A 27,037-nucleotide genomic window follows, 5' to 3' on the forward strand; every position below is an offset into this window, starting at 1 on the left:
AGCTAATCCAACAGTGGCTAGATGTCTAATAATCTAGTAGTTGTTCAGTTCCACAAGGCAGGATATCTCAGCTAGTCTTCTGTATATGTTGGAATCCCAAAAAAATTAGACTCTAATGTCAATAAAGGAATAGATAAGCTAGCAAGGTGAGGACAAATAGGCAAAGAGAGAGCGCTTCCTTCTTCCATTGTCCTTATATAAGCTTCCAGAAGAAGCTGTTACCCATATTAAAGATGTGCCTTCCTGACTCAAGATCCAGATCAAAGGTGAATGTCTTCCCAGCTCAAGATATTGATCAAAACCTGTGTCTTCCAGGTTTAAGATGTGGTAGAAGGCATGTATCTTCCTGCCTCAAAACTCTGGACTAGAAGTGGATTCAACCATTTCAAACCAAGCAGGAAATCTCTCACAGATGTGCCCTCCATTTCTGGGTTGTAGTTCCTTCCAGACTGATTCAATGATATTGGTTTTAAATAGTCTGCTTGGCTTGCCATAGTAGAATACTGTAGTCAGGGTGTCTTGAGTAATGAAATTTAGGACATATTTATTTTCTTATACTTCTGGAGGCTGTAAGTACAAATCCAAGGTTGTTACAAGGGTCCTCTTGTTGCTTACAGATGGTCACTTCTCTTTCTATGTATGCTTAGCAAGGGAAGTAGGGAGGTGGTGATGAAGGTCACTAGTGTTTCTTCTTAATCTCATCTAATTACCAGTCCTGTCAGATTAGTGTCCAACTCTTACTAGAACAGTAACTTTCCTCGACTTCTTTTAGGCCCAAATTCCAAATACTTTGGAACTGCAGCATATGAGTGGAGAGCACAGCTGTGTCCAGACTAATAAGTAATCCAGATGTCTAGCATGTGTAATCAGCCTCGATCAATTAATCCACATGAGTGTGGGGGAATTACTCATTAAAAGAATAACCCAATGATGCTTTAAAAAAATTAAAGTCCAAGTCTCTAAAATCTTCGGAAAATAATATTTTCACAAAAAGCAAACAAACAAAACACTGACTGTACCAAACTGGAACTCAAGGGAGGAGGAGATGGAGAGAGAAAGGCCAGAGGTATGGATACAGCTCAGCCAGGGTTCATGGTAACAAAATCATGAGTCTCACAGGGAGCTTTAGCTAGGAATACAGTCTGCCTCACACTCCTCCCTCCAAACTGGAAAGTCCTTTGGGTATTTAGGTGCTGCTTAAAATTCTGCTAGACTTCTTCAATGCCTTTCCCCTCCTTTCAATTATACAATTCAATTATACAAATATTTTCCTGCCCGACCTGCTGGCTGCCAGAGCACATCAACTTCCACTTCTCAGTGAATATCAAGCACAGCTATTTAGAGTATTCTAAAGATTGAGCCAGAAACCCCCAACTCTCCAAACCAAGTTATTTTGCAAAAGGGAAAAATGGTGAAACATGAATTAGACAGTATCCTATATTTTGACACCATTTAATTTTAAAATAGAATTTTAATTAGTATATTTCATTTCATGGCTATTACTAGCTTTCTCCTTGAAAGACAGTACCTTTGTTAATTTTCAAAGCACACTGATGGACAAATGTAGGAAAAGGCTTTGACTAAAAGTGTTTGTGGATCATGTTAGCATATGTAAATTATAATGATTCACAAATAACAGAAAAATGGGGAAATGCAAGAGCATACAGCAGCTGACTGGGGTTTAGAAGTCAACCTGTGTATTGTTCAACATAATAAATAAGTTACAACATGAACACTGGGAAAATGATGGGAAACAGAAGAGCACATGTATAAAGGATGCAGCCAGCCAATACTCAGAAGGACTGATTGATTAGGACCTTAGGAACTCTGCCAGTCAGGTGTTAAGCTACTGACATGAGGTTCACCCATGTAGAGGTATTTCATACCACAGAAACCAGCTAATTCTACACATCAGGAGATTTCCCCAAAGCCCTAGTTGCCAGATGTTAACCTGTAAGCCACTGTATTCCAGGCCATTGATGCTCATTTAAAATTTTAACTGTAAACAGGCTGCTCTGTTGTGTGTACTCCAGAAATTTATGCCCTTCCTCTCAAGTATTCAGTCCCAAGTCATTCTGGTTTGTGCACAAAATAACTAAATGTGTTTTAAAAGAAGAAAATAATTATTTAAAAGCATATTGGGTTATTTGAAGTTAAATTAATGCAGCAATAAACCTCTGTAGTTCACCTTGTAAGAGACAGAGGCATACCACAGAACTTCTGCTGTCTACAACCCTCGTTCCATCGAATAAACAAACTTCCATATGTTTGCATGTCAGACAACTCACGGTGTCCAGTGTTCTGTAAGCCACCTTTTCGATGCTCATAGATCTAGGAATTACTGAGTGTTGATGAAAAGAGTCAGATCGTAAGTCTTACTCTTACAAACAGTGATGCTGTAACCACAGGGCAGAACCCAGGAATCCAACATCACATCTCTGAATAACATTGATGACTCCAAAGTAAGTGATTCTCAGCCTACCTACTCCCTGAAGCATTGCCACTTAGTGGCAGAGTTTCTTTTGACTTGTATCTCATGGCCAGAAACTATTTCAAATCTGCCTACTTCAAGAGAAGTATTTCTCATTTTCCCGGGGCCTGCTTGTTGTCTCTCACAATCCTCCCTCTTCCTCCTCCTCCTCTCCCTCCTCCTCCTCCTCCTCCTCCTCCTCATCATCATCATCATCATCATCATCAGGGGTCCTACCCTGATGAACTATTCCTTTCATTTTCTGGTGATTATTTTTCAGTGCTCTTCCTTCAATCTTGCCTATGGAATAATAATTAAACTACTTAACTTTAATCTTTATTTTGTAAGGGGCTACTATTTGCCAACAACCTCTTAGAGGCTAGTAAAGCTAAGCACTTGCTTATTTGAGTTCTGACAAGGTTAGTTTAATAAAACTCCTTCATTCGGTTAAATAAAATGACATATGCACTAGCCACTCTCCCAGTATGGTGGTATTTTATTCGTACTGAAATGTGATTTTCATTGTATGTTAATAAATAAAGTTGCCCGGGGGTCAGAGCTATTCGAGCCATAGCAAGAGCATGGTGGTGGTGGTGGTGGCAGCGGCGGCGGTGGCGGCAGCGGCAGCGGCAGCGCACACCTTTAATCCCAGCACTTGGTAGAAGAGCTAGGTAGATCTCTGTGTGTTCAGGGATACAGCCAGCATTGGAGACATATGCCTTTAAGACCTGGAGGGCAGTACTTGCAGGCAGTGATGAGGCAGTCATGTGTTTGGGTTTACAACCAATGAGAAGGCAGAACAGAAAGACTATTTAAAGACAGACACACAGGAAATAGCTCTCTTTCGGGGAGGTAGGAGCACTGCAGGAGTAAGGGTAAGATTTTAGCTCTGAGCTCTGACCTCTCTGCTTTCTCTTTTACACTGGTTCTGTGTTTCTTATTTTAATAAGATGGTTGGTTACATCTACATCCCAGGAATTCCCAAACTATTCTTTTATATGTGATTTCTAGTATATATCCATATGGCGATTTAATATTTATAAGTGTTCCTCTCTGCTTTTCTCTGGACACATACCTCTTCTAAAATTAATATATATTTCTATTTGTGCTGTTGGGACACTGTCCTTGTCTCAAGCTTACACAGGAATAGATAAAATTGAATCACCTACTGCAGAAACATGAAACAAACATAAAAGCAGTGTGTGTGTGTGTGTGTGTGTGTGTGTGTGTATGTGTTTGTGTGTGTGAGAGAGACAAGAGACAGAGACAGAGAGACAGAGAGACAGAGACAGAAACCGAGACAGAGAGAGACAGAGTCAGAAGTCAGAGATAGAAAGAGAGAGAGGGAGTAACAGAGAGGGAGGGGAATATGCTAGAGAGAATTTATCACCAGCAGTCTGCAGAAAAAAAAAACAGTAAGAAGGAGAGAGCAAAAAAAATGGAGAAATATTACGCAGAAATGTGGATAACAAAAGCCCCTAGGATATAGCTTTCCTGGAAACTAACTCGAAAAACAGTTTTTCCCTTCTGAGGTGGAACACATGAGTGAGCATCCTGTTGTCCCTGCCGTTTGGTTTGTGGGGTTTAGTTTTGGGTTGGTTTTATGGTCCTAGAGATCACCCCAAGGTTCCAGCATACTAGCTAAGCGAGTTTTCTACCACTGATACACATACCACCAGAGCCATGTTCCTTGGCTGTTTTCACTGTGATCTGTATTGTGAAGAAACAGCATTAAATGAAACTGAACTCTTCCCAAATACTCGATCTGCTTCCTATTGACGAAACAGCAGGATTGGGTATCCGAAGTTTTCTATAGAGAATAAAGGGTTGGGCCAACTTCTCAATGAACACCAGTAAGAAAAGAAACTCTTCTTGCTTTTCAACCATCAGCACAGCTTCATCTCCAGCAGCTTTGTACAAACTGCAGAAAGGGCCTCTGTGAGTAGAGCTATGCAAAGGGGTACCAGTTCTCCCTAAAGGAATTCTAGAAAGTAGCATCCCTGGTGCCCAATGTGGGGCTCGAACCCATAACCCCTTTTAAGATTCATGCTACACATCCCAGAGACAGGCAAGTTACAAGATGCTACGAGTTTGCAAGTCCTAGTTCTATATGGAGTGGACATCAGCCTACACATCCACACTCAGCAAATCAGCCACAGCAACAGTAGGACCAGGAAGCTGTTCATGTGTTGGCAGTTCCTGGCCTATTCTCTATGGGGCTAACTTACCTTTGCAGACTCAGTTTATATATTGCCTTACCTTACTAGCCTGGGCAAATGATAAGTTTTCTGAAACACCACTGAGCTCTTTTGTGCTAATATCAATGTAAAAATTTTACCTAAAAATGACCTCTTTCTGTATGCCTTCCTCACACTAAACCATAGGTTCATGAAAAAAAGAAATCGTACCATGGCAATCTTGAGTTCCTTGGTGCTCTCAAAGAGTGAAGTCTGAAATTGTTTGTTTAGCTGTCTATCTCCTGCAAAGCCATGACATATTTACTGTTTTCTTCTCTGTTAAACATTCCTAAGGAGAGGAGGAAGCTAATGGTGCAGAAACTTTTGTAGCATGCCAGCAATCCACTCCACTCTACTTGGCAGCTTCAGTGGAGAGCCTTTTGTTAATTAGGCAAATATAAACACGTAGCATTTTGAATTATTATTTCACACTGTCTCTCCTTTAACCTAAGCACATGTTCAGGTAGCTTTAAAAATAAACTCTTTAATCACAATCCATTTTCTGAAATACTATGATTTAGTACATTACGTGGAAATATGAAAGGTGCTAGCTAACTCTCGAACAGTGACTTGAAACACCAGTGTTTACAATGTACAACATGCAGAGTCTGGCAACATTTTCTGAAGTACACAAAATGTCATCTTGCAGTCAGTGGGCTGGTGTTAGAATTACATTACAGTAGCAATATTCTGTCTGTTAACTATTTAGATTTATAATTTAGAAGACAATATTCCAAAAAATGAAATACTTCTAAAATTCATTTTCACTTAGTCTTGCAGAAAAGAGGTGTTCAAGATTTCAATGGAGGGATACCAGGAACCTCCAGGTTGTGCAGTCCATGGAGCCAGGCATGTGTAGAAACCAGGACTGCTCTGACATTTCCATGGTGTTTTCAGGTTTTGTAAGTAGTCATTTATGTCAAAAGGTAACAAAGCATAAAAGCTGTGCTGTGGAGGCAGTGTTCACAAAGCTGCCTGGACGACGAAATTAGTAATAGACCGCTCTGTTTGATAGCATGTCATTTTCAGATGTTATCTAAATGCAACTTCAAAACCCCGAGGAAAAAGACATTACATTTTAATTTTACGGGTGAACTACAATAGGTTCACTTTGCATTCATTGAAATTCCTGTGTGCTGCTTGGTCAACATGCTAGCCACTGATTGTCTAAACTTACAATTTTCAAACTTTGACCCCTCTGGCTCCTACAATCTTTCCTCCCCCTCTTCTGTGGGGTTGCCCTGGCTCCACCTAGTGTTTAGCTGTGGGTCTCTGCATCTGCTCCCATCAGTTGCTGGATGTTGCCTCTCTGGTGACAATTTGGCTAGGCACTGATCTGTGAGCATAGCAGAATATCGTTAGGAATAATTTCATTGACTTTTTTTTTTCTGAACAGGTCTGTTTGGTTCTATCATGGGTCTCTGGGTGGTCCTGCCTCTGGTTCCTGGCCATCCAGTGTCAGGCATGGGCTCCCTCTCATGGCACAGGCCTCCGTCATTGGTTGGCCACTCACACAAGGTCTGCTCCATCTTTACCTCAGCATATCTTGCAGACAGGACAGATTATAGGTTGAAGGTTTTTGTGGCTGTGTTAATGTCCCAGTCCCACTACTAGCAGCCTTGTCTAGTTATAGAATATGGCCAGTTCAGGCTCTGTATCCCCTATTACTAGGAGAATTTGCTAGGGTCACTCTTGTAGATCCCAGGAAATTTTCACTGAACTAGGTCTCTATATTGTTCTCCAAATGCCCTCCAATTCCAGGTCTCCCAATACTCTCTCTCTCCATCTTTCCCATTCAACACCTAATCCCTCCTGTTTTCATCCACCTGGAAAATCTATTCTATTTCCCCTTGGTGAGGACACCACAAGAACATGACCCACAGAATCAGCTAAGCAGGCCTCATAGGGGCTCAAAAAGACTGATGGACCCTGCATGGGTTTGAGCTGGGTCCTCTGTGTATACCTTATGGTTGTATAGCTTAGTGTTCTTGTAGGACTCCTACCAGTGGGAGTTGGGGTGTCTCTGATTCTTTTACCTGCTTTTGGGACCCTTTTCCTCCTATTGCGTTGTCTCTTCCAGCTTTGATATGAGGGTTTGTGTCAAGTCTTATTGTATCCTGTTAGGCCATATTTGGTGGATATTCCCAGGAGGCCTGCTCTTTTTATTGAGGGAAATGGAGGAGGAAGAAGAGGAGGAGGGGGGAGGAGGAGTAGATCTAGGGGAGAGGGGAGGGAGGGAGGGGAAACTGAAGTCAGGATGTAATGTATGAGAGAAGAATAAAAGTCTTTTTTAAAAAGTTCAAACTTGTCTTTATTCTTTTCTTAGTAAACTGAGGGAAGAAATGATGAAAAATGCTCAGTGTGAACAAAAACAAAGTAATTAACAGAATAGTGCTCACATCAGAAAAGTAGAAAATAATACACAGGCCCTGTGGTGGACATGTAGAAATATAATTGGAATAATTCATAGAACAATGTTGCCAAGTAGATTTCATCATCTGGGAGGTATGCAAAGGATTTATTGTTCAGTTTAAAAGACAAAAAGCCAATTTAATATTGATAAATGTATATTCATATATATATATGGGTTTGTGTATGATATAAACATATCTTAAACCTGGAAGAGTAAAAACTTAGCAATACGCCTAAAAATAATAGAACAGCTTTGGTGGGTAATGTATTTACACTGACTTCCTAGTCTTCTGCAATAGTGTTTCCTAGCTATTGTCTAAAATGTTTTTGAATTGCATTATTTAAAAAATATTTAACTTTTATTTTAAAATCTATGGGCAAGACTATACAGGAACAAACTTCATGAAAACTCCTTTCATTAATATTCTTTCTGGAATATTGCTTATTTTATACTCAAATCCTTTTAAATTGTATTTTATTCTGCTGTTTGTAACTCAGCCCTGGGTAACATTATACTGGAATGCTAATATTCAAACCATTCTGAAGTTCTGTTCATAATAAAATTAAATAGAACCAAAGAAAAAATAATTAAATCAATTGACTACAGTTATATGCAAAAAATAGCCAGAGCTTCAGAGTGCAAATGAATAAGGAGTTTAATAAGGAAGTGGCCCTTGAAGTCTTGAAAGGTATACAGTCTGAAGACAGAACGTTTTGATGGTTATTTAATTAAGAGGTGGAAGACCCAAAAATAGCTTTGCTATTTCGGGGGCCAAATGTTTCTGCCTTTCACTGAAGTGATAAATGCCATGGTTCATTGATTCTGCTCCGGTTGGGACCACAGTGAACAAAAGTTTGCAGAAAACCAGTGAGGAAGAACAGAGAAAAGGGAAAATTAAATGGAGAAATAAACATGTAAGTACATGGAGACAGGACCCTTCCTCATTTGCATTAACACCATTCTGCGGGGAAGACTGAAAATGGAATAGTAAATTGAGGTTAGATTGTAGGAAACACTGCATGCTAAAGAGAGGGGCCAACTCTAACTCGCTGGAATAATCACTGCTGGGTTCTAAGGTAGGCCTTAGACCTCTTTCAACAGATGGACTGAGGAGCGTGTGGGAAAACAGCCTCTCCGAACAGTTTCCAGATTCCATGCAGTTCTCAACAATCTCTCACTTAATGCTCACAAGATCTCCAGGAAGCATATATTATAATCTTCACTTTACAGATAAAAAAAAATTCCAAGTCATATATTTTAAGAAACATGTTAGCTCGAGTAAGAGAAGAAGAGAGAACTCTGGGAAGCGAGGTGGCAGGTTTCTGAGACCAGGGACAGAGGACTTCCAAATCCCATCTCTACTTCAAGTAATGGAAACACAGTCAGAAACAGTGAAAACTCAACTTTTCCAAAAGTCTGGAAAGTAACTAACGGCTTGCAAGAATTCAAGGAATGCTATTAAATAAAAGTGCCTCAGTTAGGGCATAACAGAAAGCTTTTGTGGTGTTCTGGCTTGACCCATTCCCATCCCCATCCCCACTCTCCATGCTAGCCATGGGAACCACCAGGACTGTAACCATGGCAAACAGGAAACCAGCAGTGTGGCTGTAACTGGAGGAAGCAGAGTGGATTTGAACCTCTGTAAAAGCCCCGCCCTTAGAGAACTGTCGCTATTTTTCCTGTCTGCTACTTCCCTGGAAACTCTCCATTCACAAAACTTGTCATTATTGAATTTGACTCAGAACTCCCTCAGTAGGAAAATATCCACCCACAGAGATTTTTTTTTAAAGTAATTTGTAACAGTGTAACTGCCTGAAGTGAAAGTCCCCACTGGAGAAGAGAGGAGGCAAGCTGAGATATTTAAGATGTGTCTGGGGAATTGCTTTCCAATGGAGAACTTGTAGGGATGAGGCAGAAATGGCCTTAACTCTCACCTCTTGATAATATTGCAGCATCAAACAAGCAAATCAAGACAAACACCTGGGCTGTAAACTGCCAGAGCGTGGACGTTTCATCCCAATACCCAGAGATCCTCAGCACTGTACAGACACATCATAATGCGAAACTGGAATTTCGGCACTGACAACCTTCTCTGATGGGCTCTAAGAGCTGCACTAACCTGCACAGAACAGACAGGGATTCAGAGGGCAGGGGGAGACTGTGTCCATTTAGCTAAGTAATAGTAATAGGCTTTCTTCCGTGGCAGTGAGCCCCCCAACCCTTGGTTCTTGACCAGATTTGGGGTACCAAGCATGTGCTTACTCCTGTGAAGTAGACCTTAAATTAAATCAGAAAGCTCTTGGTAAATCAGAAATTGAGTGGAGAGACATTAGTACACCGATATAAAATTTAACACAATTATGAAAGTGTGCTGCATTTGTTACAATATAGCTTTTAGCTGATGTGACTCACAGTCAATGAAATGATTTTAAAAATTAACATTTTCTGTGTTTAATTGTTAAAAGTCACAAAATTTCAATTAAGTGTTGACTCTTAGCTAGCCTTGAAATGTATCTCTTGCTGTTTAAATTCCCAACGGGGGTGGGGGAAGATAAATGATGGTATTATTTCCCAAGGACAGCAGCGAGCCTTGTTGAATCTACGCTGTTTCATTACTGTCTCATATGGAGTTTCCTCAAGCCACTGACAGAGAGAGGGAGAGAGCGAGGGGGGGGGCACTTGTGCATACCCACTATGACGCCCCTATTGTGCCCATGGGCATTATCTTGCCACACCAGTCATTACTTTGGTTCACAGGGTTGACACTGAGGAAAACTGTGAGCTAGCTGCTTTATTAAATGGACAGTGACTTCAAAGGACACAGAATAAGTTTCAGAAAAATCGTAAAACAAAAAGTCAAAGTAAAATACAGCAGCAGCACCTGTTGCTAAAGGGTACGTGAGGATCTAGCTTCTAATAACGGCAAATTACTAGATTTGCAATGACAATATTCCAACAAAAACTACAAAACAGTAGGTAAATTTGAAGAAAAAAATAATAGAAAATGCTTATAAGAAAAGATAGGTGTTTAACTTACTATAAAGGCTAGATTAGTTACTGAATTTATGCATGAAATATAAAATAAAGCATTAAGGAATTGAAAACAGAAAATATAGATAAGCGATAGTAAATATTTTAAACTGAATAGAAATTATGAAGTGAAAAGATATACTGACAGAAATAAAAACTCACCAGAAGGGCTCAGAAGTAAGTGAGTTGGTTGAGGGTAAAGGGAAATGAAGTTGACCTAAAGTTATCTAGTCTGAGAAACAAAATGTTGAAAAAAATGAACACAGCCTCAGATCTGTGAGATATTATCTAGTATAAAAACACAGTCACAACATAAGTTCATGAAGAAAAAGAGAAAGGAAAGAGCTAGAGTTTCTGAATGACTCAAAATCAGAGTCTGCAATCCCATAGCTTTTCAAAGTTATGAGGAAGGAGCTGGAGAGAGGACTCAGCTGTTCAAAGCTCTTGCTGATCTTGCAGGGGACCTGGGTTTGGTTCACAGCACCCACATGACTGCTCCTGACCACCAAGAACTCCAGTTCCAGGGAATCTGATGCTCTTTGTCTTCCACAGGCTCCTGAGTGCACGTGGAGGGCATAAACTCCTGAAGGCACACACAAATGCACATAAATGTAACAAACAATTGTTTTCTAAGTTAGGGAGGAATCAAAATGCTCCAAGGTAAACAAAACTTAGAAAATTGCTACTCACACATCTATCCTATGAGAATAATAACAAGATTGCTCAGTTTGCTGTGAAAGGGCATTAGCTAATGTGAAACCACAGGAGAAATACCAACCACAGGTTGTGGGTCTTCTTAGGCAAATGTGAAAAAAAAAGGTAGAAATTTTTTTTATTATTTTAACTTTTTCCTGATATTTGATATATACAAGGTTAAAAGTATAAAATAATAATTATGAAGCTACATTAATAGACATATAATGTATAAATGTAGAATTTTGTGACAAAAATTCACATTGGATCAGAAATGGAATATAGCAATACTGGAGCACTTTTTGAAGTATTATAAAGACATATATCAACATAAATTAGAATTATGCGAAAATTTTGTTTTGCAAGTCTATGTGCAATCACTAAAATATAAATAAAAAACACAGTAAAAGAACCAATGAGTAAATAAAAGTTGTACACTCTACAACATCTATTTAATATAAAAAATAATGTAATGAAGAAAGAGAGAGAATAATAAGACACATAGGGAAGAAATGACAAAATGAGGAATAGAATCAGTAAACACCTCACCTATATGAAACTATATAACAAAACTGTTTGTCTTTAACACAAAAGAAATGTTAAAAAGAAAAAATGGAAAAATATATGACCTGAAAAAAAAGAGCAATTGTGTGGTGATACTAATATCAAATAACCAGATTTTATGACAATAGTGTTTACTGGATAAAAAGGATATTTTATAATGTTATAAAGACAACTATTAAGAACACTGTAGCACAAGTCTTGAAAGGTCTTATTAATAAAAACAAATCTGGAGTCAGGTATTGAGGTGAGTGCTGGAAGATCAGAGAAGCAGAACAAGCCACAGCCACCTCACCTTGTCAATTTCTCAGCTGATCCTGTTTCCTCAGACTGGAATTCTCTGAGTCCTCATCCAGAATGAATCTCAGCTGAACTGTTGCTCAAAAGCCTAAAAGCTTAACCAGGCCTAGTTCCTGGTTTTCATGCCTTATTTATCTTTCGGCTTTCTGCCATCACTTCCTGGGATTAAAGGCTGTTTCCAGTGTGGCTTTGAACTCACAGAGATCCGAATGGATCTCTGCCTTTGGAATGCTAGGATTAAAGGTGAGTGTGCCACCATTTCTGGCCTCTAGTGGCTATTCTGTTCTCTGACCCCAGATAAATTTATTAGGGTGCACAATGCTTTGGGGAACACAATATCAACACAGAACATACAGAAATACAAATGTCCACACTTAAAAACCCAGTGTTCTAAGAAAGATACAACAAAACTGATGAGAGAATTAAAAAGCATCGGGGAATTTAGTGCACCAGTATCAACGAAAACAAGAAGAACAACAACAAATAAATGGAGTTTGAGAGCTGTTGGGTGGACATGGTCCACATCTGTAGGACCTTTCCAAACAGTACATTTTCCTCAATGATGTGTGAAACACTGTTCATGAGAGAACATAGACTGGAACAGGAAACAAGGCTCAAAAGGTTTTCGTATATTTTTTGTTATGAGCCTAGCCTCTAATGGCTGAGTCATCTCTCCAGCCCTCAGAAGGTTTTATATGATAGAAAACTTCAAGCTTGTGGTCTTCAACCACAATAGGATAAAATTAGACATCAGAGAGGAATGACATTTAGGTAACGAGGGGAAATCAGCACAGTCCTAATTAATGATGGGCCAAATATGAAATCATACTGTTTCATTACAGACTAACAAGAACAAATTCATAATATATTAAAGTATGTGTAATGAGGTCAAAATAGTCCATAGAGGGATAGTTAATGGTATATACACCAAAATTAAATGACCAGAGATGAACAACCTGAATTTTTACCTCAATATATTACAAACAGAAGTAGAATATAAACCCAAATTAAACAGAGGGAAACATATTAAAGAAGATGGAAGTAAGAGAGAATAGAAAATATTAGAGAAAATCAACATAGGCAAAAGTGAAAGAAATAAAAAAAATGATAAGGCTTTAGTTGGATTGATCAATAAGAGGGAAGATTCAAATTACTAAAATCAAGATGTGAGAACATCACAACAGTCTTCAAGAAATAAAGTTGCCTACAAATTAGATGACTTACTCTATCTATTCCCACCATTTCTCATTCTTACACAATATCCTCTACATCTTCAGGCCAATCAAGGCAGATCTATCCCTCCTAAAGATTGGAACCTCTTGATTGCTTTTTAAAAGGAGAACACACACACAAACACACACACACACACACACACACACACACACTGCTTTTAAAGGGACTCGTGTAATTAGGTGATCCCAGTAAAATAATATCTCTACTTACAAGTCAATTGATTTGAGACTTCCCTTTTACAAAACTCTGTCAGAGCAGTATCTGGATTGGCGTTTGTTTCAATATATAGGAAAAGGTATGGAAGCACTAAGGATTTGAGCTAGAAATCTGGAGAACTGGCGAGTGGGACTTTTTAAAATTCTTCCAGGAACATTAACAACAACAACAACAACAACATAACAATAATAATAATAATAATAATAATCTACTAATCTCTAAGAGCATTTGCAACCTAACTGTTTAAACTTTTTATGCTGTGGTGTCAGAGTGCTAACCCAGCACAGAGAAGACCATGGCAGGAATATAGCAAGTTTGAAGACAGCCTCAACTACATAGTGAATTCTAAGTCAGTTTTATAAACAACACAACAAAAAAGGAAAGAAGTGTACTAATTAAATTACAAGACACTGGAAGCCAAAATCCATGGAGAGTATGAAAAGACAAGGAACAAACCTGATCCTTGCCACAAATTACTGTACATATTCTTATATAGTATGTGTAGGAAGGCCGTCTATACAGCTACAGACCAAATCTTTCAGGGATACTGACTGAGATTTTCTTTCATGGAGAATTAGCAACAAGGAAAACAATGATTTTTAATAAATTCCTTGACTATAGATGAATAGAAATAAACAACATGGATTCTGTAACTCAACTGTGCAGATTTCCAGTTTGCTTTAACCACTAGTTAGTTCTGTGTTCTTGACCAAATTATTAAACCTTTGTGTGTCTTGACTATCTTTATGTGAAACGCAGGGGTTTAGAGTTCATCACTGGGTTCTCTTTGGCAGTAAAATTTTATATGTAGGTAAATACTGAGAACAGAGACACCAGGTAATAAATGCTACTTAAGGATTGGCATATATCATTGTTGAAAGTGTAAGAGATAATGGAGATTTTTAGGACATTCTAAAAAGCTATTTAAATAATAAAGATATAAGAAGGCAACGACAGGCCAGGCGGTGGTGGCGTACACCTTTAATCCCAGCACTCGGGAGGCAGAGCCAGGCAGAACTCTGTGAGTTCGAGGACAGCCTGGTCTACGTAGTGAGCTCCAGGACAGGCACCAAAACTACACAGAGAAACCCTGTCTCAAAAAAAAAAAAAAAAAAAAAAAAAAAAAAAAAAAAAAAAAAAAAAAAAAAAACACCAGTAAATAAATGATAGTAATGAAGTAATTATTCAGGTACATAGAACCATATGAAAAACATAAAAAAGTACATTTGACTGGATGAGAATGCTAGAGTATCTGAGAATGATCTGGAGCTTTCTGGATAAAGGGAAAGATGGATGAGGATTCTGAATATCAAGGCAGGAAAGAAGAGATTTAATGTGGGTCTGGTTCATATGGAGATGGTCCATTTTAACACAGAGAAACACATCTCAACACAGAATCTAAAATCTGGAGATGCAGATTTACAAGTGGTTAGCATATAATAGATGTATGAGATCATCTATGGAAATCATATAAAGAGGAAAAAGAACAGCAGATTAAGTAGTGAAACCTGGAAAGCAAAGTTATGGCAGAGCAGGAAAAAGCTGAAAAACAAAGATACAGTGGTGACAGATTTATAAGAGCCAGGAGAGAATAGTATCATAAAACCTATGGGAATAAATCATTTTAAGTACATATAATATGGAAGCCATCAGAAGCTGCAAAGATGGACCATGCAGTATCAAAGTTGTGTCTCCAGAAGAGAAATATGGAGGAGGCAGCAGCCAGTCTACACTGATAGAGTTCAAGTCAACAGCAACAAAATCTATCATAATGTGTACAAGGAAAGTTCTAGGGTGTGTGCTTAATTTAACTACTTGGAGTAGTTGGCTGTAGTGTGAATTCTAATTGGTCTCAATAATAAAAACCTGGAGCCAGATATCAGGGTAAATGCTCAAAGATCAGAGAGACAAAGGAGCAAGCCAGAGCTACCTCTTACCTCGCCAACTCCTCAGCCTGAATTTGGGGGATCTCCTGTCTCTAATCTGCCTTATCTCTTCCTCTCTCTGCCCAGTCACATCACTTCCTGTCTCCTCCTCCCAAGTGCTGGGATTAAAGGCATGTGCCTGCCAAGTACTGGCATCAAAGGCATGAGATCCCAAGTGCAGGGATTAAAGGTGTGTGCCACCACTGCCTGGCCTCTGTGGTTTACTAGTGGCTAGATCTACCCTCTGATCTCCAGGCAAGCTTTATTTGTCAGAACACAAAGAAACTGTCACCACATTTGGCCTGTTAAACTGTCTAGCATGTAGTATGATGTTTTCCATAATTAAAACTCAAATTATTTTTCTGGTAGCATAGCTAGATTAAGTTCCTGTGAAAAAAACATTATGGGTAGTTCAATTGAAATCAACAAAAGATTTCAAGAATTTCAGAATCTCCTTTAATTCCAAGATAGGTCCAGTCTAATCAGGCTCAGAAGGCTGTTCTGCTGAGCAATGACAGCTGATATTCACTGAGCAGTTGGCAATATGTGGCATGCTGACTGCCTGCCCCAGTTCATTTAACCCTTAGGTAACCCAGCAGTCAGGAACTGTTCTTATCTTTAGAGTAGATGAACTATCAGTTGAGAGAGGTGAAGTAAGCTGCCTATAATCAGGGGGTGTTTCAGGTTTAAGTATCATCGAACATCTATAAACTCTGGTTTGTCCTCTCTGGTTTCTGTGTACATGCTCCTTTAACTACACCAGGAAAAGAAATATTTTGTCAAAAACTAAATCTGATGATAGTCAAATAGTGCATTGCATCAGTTACATGGAGTAGATAAGTTCTGAAATCTGCTGAAGAGCCCACCATCCACGTCACAACTCAGGATACACATTGTACATTCAAGATTTGCTAAAATGGGAAATTCTAGCACACAGATCTGAAATCAACTCAAGCTCTTAATAATTAGGAAATAACCCAATCTATTCTTTTCCTATCTTCCTTCTTCAGTCTGCCTTCCAGCTAATGTAGAACACATTACCACCTAATACAAGCAGAAAGACAAGATGGGAACTCTAACGAAGAAAGTCAGCCTTAAATAAGATTATGAAGCAAATGAAATCTGGGCTGTCACTAGCCAGTCACACTTTCATTTCCTTCACAGGCAGATGGTGATCCCAGAGCCAAGGAGTCTCTTCTGAGGAGGTCCCGTTGCTTTGATGGTCTTTGCGTTGCTAAGCAACCCTCCTTCTGTACCCTTATGTCTGTCCCTCCGCATCATTGCTCATCCAATGTTGGTCCTGTTGTCTTACTCCTCTCTCTCTCTCTCTCTCTCTCTCTCTCTCTCTCTCTCTCTCTCTCTCTCTCTCACACACACACACACACACACACATACACATGCGTGTGAGCGTGAAAGAGAAAGAGAAAGAACAAAAAAGTTCTTTAATTTTCCAGAAATGTTCGTTTTTTCCATATTTTCACACATTGTAATGTGTTCAGATAACCACTCCTATTTACCGTGTTGCTGTGTTCTCCTTCTTAGGAAAGGACCTTTTGATCTGTGTCTGACAGATCTGTGCCAAGATTTTGCAAAGTTTTACTTCTCAACTTTTCCAGTTAAAAATCTCTGCCTGCCCAAGAAAATAATCGTACCCTTTTTATGTTATTTTCAGATCAGAAGATTGCCCTTCGCATCCTAACATTCAATTATTTGTGCTGTACCTTAAAAGGGGGTAGTGTGTCATTCTGTTTTACAACCACCTGGGAAAAAAAAGAAGATAAAGTGGCCTTCCTGGACATATTTTAATAACAACATCTGCAAAATACCCCCAGTGAAGTGTTCTCCACACACCACAGAAGCTTGGTGGAACTATTTTGGAAGAGACAGGCCTCTTTCAGTCCCTTGAATTATACCACCCATGCTGCCTCCTGCTCTGTTCATACATAGGCTCATCTCAGTTCAGTCTCACTCAATGTGATCTCTGATGAATAGACTCGCAGGCAGATTTGCTGGGGAGACTCTATGAACTAGTTAGGAAAACAGTCTGTGCTCAAGCAACAGGGCTAGTCAAATATTTGGTTAAGGACATACTGGCCATGAAATTCAAATTTCGCGGTGCAGTTATTTTATTTTTTGATTTTATGTTTTAAAATAACTTCATTATTTTTAAATAGCCAAATATTGGTCAAGACTTTATCGAAGGAACTAACAACCGAGCAGAGGCTGGCTGCACTGCGTTCCTGCCATAGGGTAACTCCCTGCTACTGGAGAAGACAGGTATCAAACTCACCAAATAACTCCTCTGAAGGGGTTAGGATGCCTGAGGAGGGTGGGACAAGAAAGCTGAAACCGTATTCCACAGGAGAAAAACTTCACGTATCATTTATCCCAAATCGACTGAATTCTCCGCACTTTATCATTAATCCTGTGGAAACTGTCATAAGAAAGCAATTGCAAGGGAAAGGAGCTTAATTAAGGGTTTTTAATGATCTTGTTTTCCTGTAAGTACACTTCTAATTACTAAAAATGTTTAGAACTTGGAAGATGTAATCTTACACGGTATAACTATAATTACTTAACCTATTTAAAATATAATTTTATAGAGATTTAAGTTCACAAATAACAAATGCAGGGTTTTCTTCTTTTTTTTACAAGCAAGATTTTAAATATCTTAACAGATCAAGAATGTAATTTCTCCCAAAAGCTATTTACTAAGTTCAATTAAAAACAGACATGATTATATTCATGCACTGGTAAACACTTCTTAGTAGGAGAAAGTAAAATGATATTTTTGAGATAAATCAACCAAAATTATCCTAGCAAGATAATTAGGATTTTAAAAAGACTGGCCCTTTGTAACTTTATTCAGTATTAAAGATTCAGAGATAGAATTCTTTTCCTGAAAGGGGATGTGCTCTGTCAAGGATGTGAAGACCTTGATGGATAATGACTTGCACATGTATAAACACATACACACTGAGCATACACATGTACAAAAATACATACATACACATAAACATAATAGGTTCAAATATGAACAAACACATAAAGCATATATAAACATATAGGTACATTATACTAATTTTTATAAATTTGTGCTTATGTATTGGATGTTTACATGATATGGTGTATATGTGTATGTTGTGTGCATAAGTGTGATACAGACTTGCATTTGGAGGCCAGAGCAGTGATACTGTGTGTGTGTGTGTGTGTGTGTGTGTGTGTGTGTATGATCTGTGTGTGTGTGTATGTGTGATATACATTTGCATTTGGAGGCTAAAGCAGTGATACTGTGTGTGTGTGTGTATGTGTGATATACACTTGCATGTGGAGGCCAGAGCAGTGATACTGTGTGTGGTGTGTGTGTGTATATGATGTGTGTGTGTGTATGATGTGTGTGTGTATGTGTGATATACACTTGCATGTGGAAGCCAGAGCAGTGATACTGTGTGTGTGTGTGTATATGATGTGTGTATGATGTGTGTGTGTGTGTGTGTGTGTGTGTGTGTGTGTGTATGATGTGTGTGTGTATGTGTGATATACACTTGCATGTGGAGGCCAGAGCAGAACACTGGGGTTTTCCTCTATTGCTTCCTTCCTTGTTATACTATGACAGCATCTGTCACTCAACCTGAAGGTCAGCATTTCTACTGGCCTGCTCAGCATCCACGTCTCCAACCCACCCACTCCCAGTCCTGGGACTGCATGCACACTCAGCCATGCCCAGCTTTTTGTATGACAGCTGCCCTTGTCCTTCCATAGCAAACACTTTGCCCCAGTGAGACATCTCCATCCCTCCACCTGTTTGCACTGTCTTCAATACACAGCAAGGAGTAACTAAAGCAAACCCCTTCCTAGGTGCCCAGAAGCATTTTGAAACAGAGACACAAGCTTAGCTGACTGATAGCATTAAAAAAAAAAAAAAGATAACTTATTTTAATCATTTGTGGCTTTCCAAATAATAGTTTAAGGTAAAATCTGCTTGCAATTTGAAATAAAACATAACCCTTAACCAAAACACTTACCCTATTAAACCATTAACAGTAGATTATATCAATTTACTCTCTCCCTAGAAGTCTAATTTAAAAATATTAATAAAAGAAAGAAAAGAAAAATATAACCATTGCCTATTAATTCCTACCCTTTGATAATGCCACCATACAGAAAGATTATAGGCATTAAAATTGAGTATTTTATTATTTAAGAGTCTTCTTTCCTTTCTAGGCCCTAAGGAAAAAGATCCTTTGACAGGCAGAACTTTGAAGAATTAGTGTGACAAAATACGCTTCAAGCTCAATTATTTCTAGACATGTGATAGAAGGAAGTCAGATCCATAGTTCCCTTTTAGGAGGGTGATCACAATATGACATACATATTTTACAATGAGATGAAACTGATGCACTGAACCTTAACACCGCATTCAATAATTCATGGTTTTAATAGCAAAAATGCAAAATGGGAAATAATTCCACCATGAACAAAGACTAAAGGAAGATTAATTATTGAGCATCAGCAGTGGATGAAGCTGCCTGCCTACTGGTCAGCTAAGCACAAGGAAACCCTTCTCAAAAGGCTGAGTGTGCTCCTCATGCCCAACATTATTTATCTACAACTTATCCCCCACCCCCAGCTCTCTAGAGTCTTAATAAATTTATTAGGACATGGTTTGAATTATAAGGTATGACATTTTCCCAAACATGCATTTGTTTGTGTTTTCTATGTTGACATGGAGCAGGAACTCTCCGGAGCCCACAGACAGCTTCTGAAACTACACGGCAGCATTAAAAATGAAAACTCAAGAGAGCAATAAGACCCATTGTGGGTTCTTTAATGAAAGCTCTGGATGAGGGAAGGGCTTCTGTACTTTAAAACCTTGCTCAGTAAGAAATACTCCAGGTGCATTAAGCCTTGTGGTCACAAGAGACTCCACCAATGGATCACAACCATGATACAATAGTATCAAGTACAGTGTTTCCTCTACAAAAGATTTCTCTATTATTTGAGTCTAGATATAAAAGTAGAGAAACTTCAGAAGTGGAGTACAAAGTTCCATTCTGAAGGGTGCTGTTTACTTAAGAAAGCTTCATGCACAGTGACTTAGGTAATTAAAATATATTTAAGGAGTTGTCAGAGTCTAGCAAACAAGTCCAGTCTGTGAACCAGATCCAGAGACGTCTCTACTGCTTGACTAATTGGGAAAGTGAAGCAAGGCTCATTGAGGCCAAGTACAGTAAATCGGTGTTGATTGTAACATCTAGGTCACAAAATCAAATACATGGCTCTGCTTTGTGAGCTCTGCTCTCTAGGAAGCCTTGTTGGAAAAAGGTTTTGATAAAAGGAATGCTATGTTCAGAACGATGAAAAAATGCAATAGTATTAAAGGTACACCAAAGTCGACCCTTGTGAAGAAGATAATGGGCAGGCCAAACAACCAGGATGCCCGTTCCAAGGAATGGGCTTCAATCACAACAATATATTCAAAATGAAAAGATAATACGTCCGAGGACCATTAAATGAATCAAATTGAGTCCCAAGTCAAAATATGCTGTTGTACTTGTGGTTTTGTTTTATCCTTGTTTTCTGTGTGTGCTTTTGATTTTCTAATAGAAGACAAATCCTAAAGAATCTAACGCTGAGCTAGGAGGTGATCCATATGGAAAGGTGCTTGCCGCCATCGCCACCATGCTTGACACCCAGAGTTCAATCCCTAGACCCACAGGATGGAAGAAGAAAACAGACTTCCACACACCTCCTTCTGATGGTGACACATGCTATGACTCAAAGGCGGTTGCACACACATGAGCTCACACACACATCGGGAAGTAAACAAATGTTTAAAAAAACAAATCTAACTGAAAACTGCCTTGCAATTTCTTGCCACTAACATACGGCCTCAGCAGTCCAGGTTAGATTCAATTCAACAATCTTGCTGTACACTGACATGTGTAGATACTGTGCTTGAGGTGGGATGAGAAGGAGCATTGGAAGGTTTACAAATGAAGATGCTTTCTTTTTCCCATTGTACCATTTTGGCTTCTTTGTCAAAAATCAGGTGTTCATAGATGTGTGGATTAATGTCAGGGTCTTCAAATAGATGCCATTGGTCCACATGTCATCTTTTTTTACGTCAATACCAAGCTGTTTTTATTACTGTAGCTCTATGGTAGAGCTTGGAGTCAGGGATGGAGATGCATCCAAAAGTTGCTTTATCATACAGGATTGTTTTAGCTATCCTGGGTTTTGATGCAGGAGGGAGGGGCTTGGTCCTGCCTCAGCTGAATGTACCAAGATTTGCTGACTCCCCATGGGAGGACTTAGCCTTCTGGAGGAGTGGATGGGGGGTGGGCTCAGGGGGAGAAGGCTAGAGGGGAATGGGAGGAGAATGAGAAGGGAATCTGTGGTTGGTATGTAAATGAATAAAAAAAACTTAAATAAAAATAATAAAGTAAAAATTAAGCTAAAAAGATTTACAAATGAATTAGACATAATCAAGCAATATGCCCTTGACATAACAGGGAAAGCAGATAAGTTAAGAAAGTAATATTTGAATTGTAGTACATTCCACAGTATAGAAATCAAGTAATGAACACAGAAAAAGAAAAAATTAATTCTGGCTATGTTCTAGGAGAAATACATAAACACCTGCACCTGTGTCTCAATGAAGACATGGACAGCTATAAAAGCAAAATAACAGATTGACTTTAGGACAAGCCTTTACTCACTGGACTCAATTTACTTTCCTGTCAGGGAAAGCACCAGGTTAGATCAGTTTAGCTTCCTTTAATTTTGAAACAGCATTATCCATCTATTGAAGTGTTATTGGAAAAGAAGGATTGACCGTGAAAGCCACAATTGGTGAAAAAGTAGAGGTCCCAGATTCTGAAGCTACTTGACAATTCTACACATACATGCATGAGCTGAGAGATGGACCACTTTTTATCATTTCAGTATTTTCATGCTCCAAAATTAGCTTGCCTTTAAGCTTAAAAGAAGTATAACAGTAGGCATTTACTCCAGCAAGCCTGACATTAAGGTCAGTGCTACTGAAGAATTATTGCATCTTACACAAGGAAGCTAGCAGTAATTAGGCCCAAAAGGAGAAATGTTTCCTCTTGCTCTTTTGCTCAGTTGCTGATAGAGTTTAGCCTTTAGTGTCTTAATTTAGCCATATGTTGGAGCAACTAGATAGTGGGAAGAAAGAATCACAGATTTCCTCTTTCTCGGTACAATCAATAGGCTGGGCTAGTCTGTGAAAGGAAGTGTTCAAGATAAATGCACTGTAAGACCACTTCCACATGCACTATTCAAAGACCCCTTCCAAATTGTTCGACTTTGTCAGATCATAAAATAAATTTAGCTCTCTGATGATTCTAACACAAAATGGTATCAGAAAATTATGCATTATATATATGGGGGTGTGTGTAACTGTTCTTTAAAAATTTCTAACAAATCCTTACCCCAGTCTGTCATGTCAAGACGGAAGTAATTCTGTTGATGGGAATATTAGAAAAGCTGCATTGTGCCTATCAACTTTAACATAAACATATATAAAATTTCAAAGCAACCAGATACTTATTTAAACCAGATTAATAAAAATTTGAGAAAGACAAATTGTTCTAAATATTTCTGTGTTATTACCTTCTAGTCTTCTGATAGATTGTTCCTGACCTTGAAATTTTGCTCATCTTTAAATCTGTCTTCATGGACTTCTGATACTAGTTTGTAGGACTCTTTCCTTCTAACAACTTTAAAATATTTTCCATTTCTTCAAAATAACCGAAGCTCTACACTCCAGGCTTTTCTGAACAGGTTTGCCCTCTGCCAACCTTGATGCATTAGCTAATTCACCCATTTTACCCTTAAAGACTAGATATAAATCACCACAGCCCAATTAGACTTGACAACCTTTCCTTTGAAAGTTACAAGAAAAGAACAGAAATAAAATACAAAGAGGACCGTGCTTATTTATAGTTATTACTGGTTAAAATTTAAAAGAGCTCCACAGATGCAAGGGGGGAAAATCAATATTCAAGTGACTGATATTGTAATTCTAAGATAATAACAGTATTTTCTCACTAACCTTAACCTAGTTTCTCAAAAGAACAAAACAGTTCATCTTCATTGATTGTCATTTATACAATCATTCATCAGCCAAGCAGGGAAGAAAAATATGTATTATGTTTCTTTTAATTATATTAGATCAATAACAATAATAAAATTATTAATCAACCTTTGACGATTTATTATTTATGCCACTAGCTATTAGATGCAAAACACTCTAAAGTAGCTCATTCAATACCCTTCTTTACTCATTTTTTTCTTTCTACATACAAATAATCTCTTTTACCACCACTTTCAATGATAGCAATAACCGGTTTTGGTAAGTTTCTAACTGTAATGCCCTATAGGGAAGCTGAAGATGTAGAGATCTGATATGTGTCCTCAGAGATCTTATATGACACCATAAGATTATATTATATTTATATGAAAATATGAATAAAAATACAAGACATCACAGCAGAGCAAAGGGATGCTCTTGGTCATAATGTGGAACTGTAAACGAGAGAGAGAAATGTTTTAAAAAATGTCAATAAATGGGTATTCTATTTTTGCACATTTCTGTGCATCTATTTCTTTGAGTTTCATTGTATTCTGATTTTGATGTACTTCATCCCCAATTAGTTCTCATCATCTCTAATTAGTTATCATTGTGGAAATTTAAATCTATTTTTTTTTAAAAAGAGATGTAACTGAATGTTAGTAGAGAAGAATATAGTTAATAATGAAATACATGATAATCCATCTGGGGGAAATAAAAGACCAGCTTGGAGAATCTGTACAGAAGAAACACTGAGAGAGGAGGCGATTAAGGGAAGGAAGGTTGATTGGTGGTCCTGGGAAAGCAAAGCCAATCCAGGAACAAACATGGGCACATGGAGGCGTGAACTTCTCTGGAGTTGGGGCTATTTATCACTGGTTGTGGTATCCATTTGGACTTCCCAGCTTCTGGAGCAGCGCAGCTCTTAGCATTTGAACAATTTATTGCCTAATTATTTCGCGTGCCCTTTTGAAGCGTCTGTCTGCAGAACGGTGGCTGAATGTGAGCACAGAAAGCGGGCCCTTGGAACCCTCCCCCCCACACACACACCCGTTGCATTAAGAGTCAAATAACCTTTTATCAAATGCTTTGTGACCATTGAGAATATTGAATTTGTATTTTAATCATTGAGTTCAACACGAATATAGCCAGTGGGAAGGACTTAATTACAAACGATGTCTTTCTCATGGTTATGCCCGCAATCCCAAGAGGCGCTTTAATGAAGTTCTGAGCCCTCAGACAGAAAGGTCAAATGGCTTTTCTCCCCCGTGCCTCGGAGTGTATGTAGTTGCACCTTTATCTTAGCAGATGTTCAACCAGGTATAATATTAGCCCGAGGCAAAAATTCCAGGAAACAAGAGTTCACAGGGAAGCAATTCTCTGGAATTTAATGGATAATAGAACAGCCTGTTTGGGAGTTTGAGGAGGGGATGAATTGTGATAATCTCCATTTGAATATAAATGTATATTTTATTAGAAGTATAATATGCCAGGAGGAATAACATTCTGCTTGGAAATGAATTCATTCCATATGAAAGACTAACAATATCTTAGGTTCCTATTTTTTTTAATGTTGAAAATGTTAATGCTATGTTTATATTGTACACACATCCAGACCTGAATGGGGTGAAAACCAGCAAAAATTTCCTTTGTTGATGAATTAGGGAAAAAAGAATGGTTGAATATTCTAGTTTATCTGGGGTTTCCTGCTTAATCAAATTATGTTACTATAAGCAAAAAATGAAAGTTACAGTTTATAAAACCATGTGAATTAATTAATTATATTAATTAATAATTAGATGGATTAATTAATTAATAATTAGAAAGATAAAAGAGTACTTTTTGGTATGTTTTCCTTGGAAAGATATTTATATCATCTAAATTTTTATAATTTATATCATTGTAAAATATCTTAAGGGAAGAAAATAGCTCTGTATTTAATTACACATGCATTTCAGATATTTTAACCTGTTTGTTTTAATGTCTGTAGTTTAATGAAAAATTTGAACAGTTGACCTAAATAGTGTATACCATTATAAGACTTCTTGATGCATGTTCATTGAACACACACACACACACACACACACATGCACACACACACACACACACACACACACACACACACACACACACACACACACAAATGTCTTCTAGAAAGAGAAAGCAAAATACTTGACCTAAAAGATTGGAATTGTATGTAATAACATCAATCCAATCAATCCTGACTAACACTTTAAAACACACACACTCTTCACAAGATTAAAATTTGTAATGAAATGACTAGAGACCTCTCAGTAAAGACTAGTTACCAAGCAACCAATTGGGAAATGGAGGCTGGACACAGGAGTGGGGAAGGATGGACAGCGTGGCTTTGTGGAGAGTAGCAGCTCAGAGGCCCTCATTTCTGAAAACCTGTCTCAATTGATAGGGTCCTACTTGAAATGATTAAAATATAAATAAATAAATTCTGGTGCACACACACACACACACACACACACACACACACACACACACACACAGAAGCACAAGTGCCGTCCTGAGTCATCCGATCTGATATACTTCCCAGGCAATTGCATGAAATTACGCTTTTAAACTGAAAGAGCTAAAGGAGTATTTAAACTGTCTTCATACAATTTCATGGCTGCTCACCACCAGCTTTCCCACTTGGATGGTGCTTTTTAAAGTATCCACTACCCTGACGGTTTTCAAGAAATTGCATACAGATTCTTCTTAGCTGAAAAGCAGAGGTGTGCCTTATTTTTATTAGCAGTTAATGTGGGACCTTAAATATCAGCTGTCTTGGGAGCCAAATGATTGACGTAAAACTGCAAAACTTGTAGCCTGTTTCTGCGTAGAGAAACAGAACAAAGTGAAGACAAGTACTTTGCCCAGATTTGGGGCATGCAAGAGAGGTGTCTGGTTAAAGGCTTCACTTTAAAATACTTTATTTCAGATTTAACTGTCTTCTTTTGGAGGGACGTGGTTCGCCTTTACAAAATAAAAATAAAACAGAGAAATAAACAAACAAAATCTCTCCAGCAGGCATCCAAATCCCTAAAAACCCAATGGTAAGGTGGGGTGGGGGTGGGGGCACTCCTAGAGGCAAACAGTTTGAGACAGCTCACAAAAAAAAAAAAAAAAAAAAAAAAAAAGGCGGGAAGAACCCGCCCCACCGCGCGCGGGGTCACCGCCCACCGCCACCGCTTTCCCTGCCTCCCTCTGGGGTCCCGGAGGAAGCAGTGACCACGACGCGCCACTTGGGCTCTATCTCTAAGACAATAGCGCCGCTCTCCGCTGGCCAAAGGACTCCGATCTTCAGCCTCTGCCGCCACGGGCGCTTCTCCCCAATCACCTACCCCATCCGGAGACCCCGATCACCCTCTCTCCAGGCTGCTCCTCACTAGCCCACCTGCCAAGGGTCTCGGGCCACCAGTGTCTCGGCCCCCGCCCCGCCCCTGCGTCCCTCCCGAGCTGTGTCCCCCACCGCCCGCAGTGGGTGAGCCGCCCTCCCTCCTGCGACTCCTGGGCTGCCAGCTGGGGACCACGGAGTGCCCGGGATGCCGCCCAGGGCCCGCGCCCACCGCATTGCGCCCCGCTCTCGGGCGGCGGCTCTCTCCTCCTCCCTGCTTGTGGGGCCCTAGGGCTTGTTTGCTTGTCCTCAGCCCCGATGTCAGACCAGTTCCCTCCTCTGGCTGCTTCAACAGCCCTTTGCTTCCTGCGGTGTGTTTTCTTTCTTTCCGCTTTTCCTAGGCCCAATCAAAGGTGTCTCTGTTATTGAAATATGAAGCCGTTTCCTCTCCAAACCCCTTGGTTACTCAAGGCGGGAATCAATGGACCTATAGACCCTCCCCCGAGTTATAA

General features: G+C 39.0%; 1 long non-coding RNA gene across 2 annotated transcripts in view; it reads right to left on the reverse strand.

Annotated features, from left to right (window-relative positions):
* The window catches only part of LOC143268772 (uncharacterized), a 76,680-nt gene extending 67,530 nt beyond the window's left edge, over positions 1-9,150 (reverse strand). Inside the window, exon 1 of one of the 2 annotated variants that reach the window (XR_013044899.1) lies at positions 9,055-9,150. This is a non-coding gene — a long non-coding RNA (uncharacterized LOC143268772). The remainder of the gene's footprint in view (positions 1-9,054) is intronic. The other variant, XR_013044900.1, reaches the window with a different exon arrangement.
* Between the last annotated feature and the right edge of the window lie 17,887 nt (positions 9,151-27,037).

The sequence above is a fragment of the Peromyscus maniculatus genome, chromosome 15, assembly GCF_049852395.1.
Source record: "Peromyscus maniculatus bairdii isolate BWxNUB_F1_BW_parent chromosome 15, HU_Pman_BW_mat_3.1, whole genome shotgun sequence".
NCBI lineage: Eukaryota > Metazoa > Chordata > Mammalia > Rodentia > Cricetidae > Peromyscus > Peromyscus maniculatus.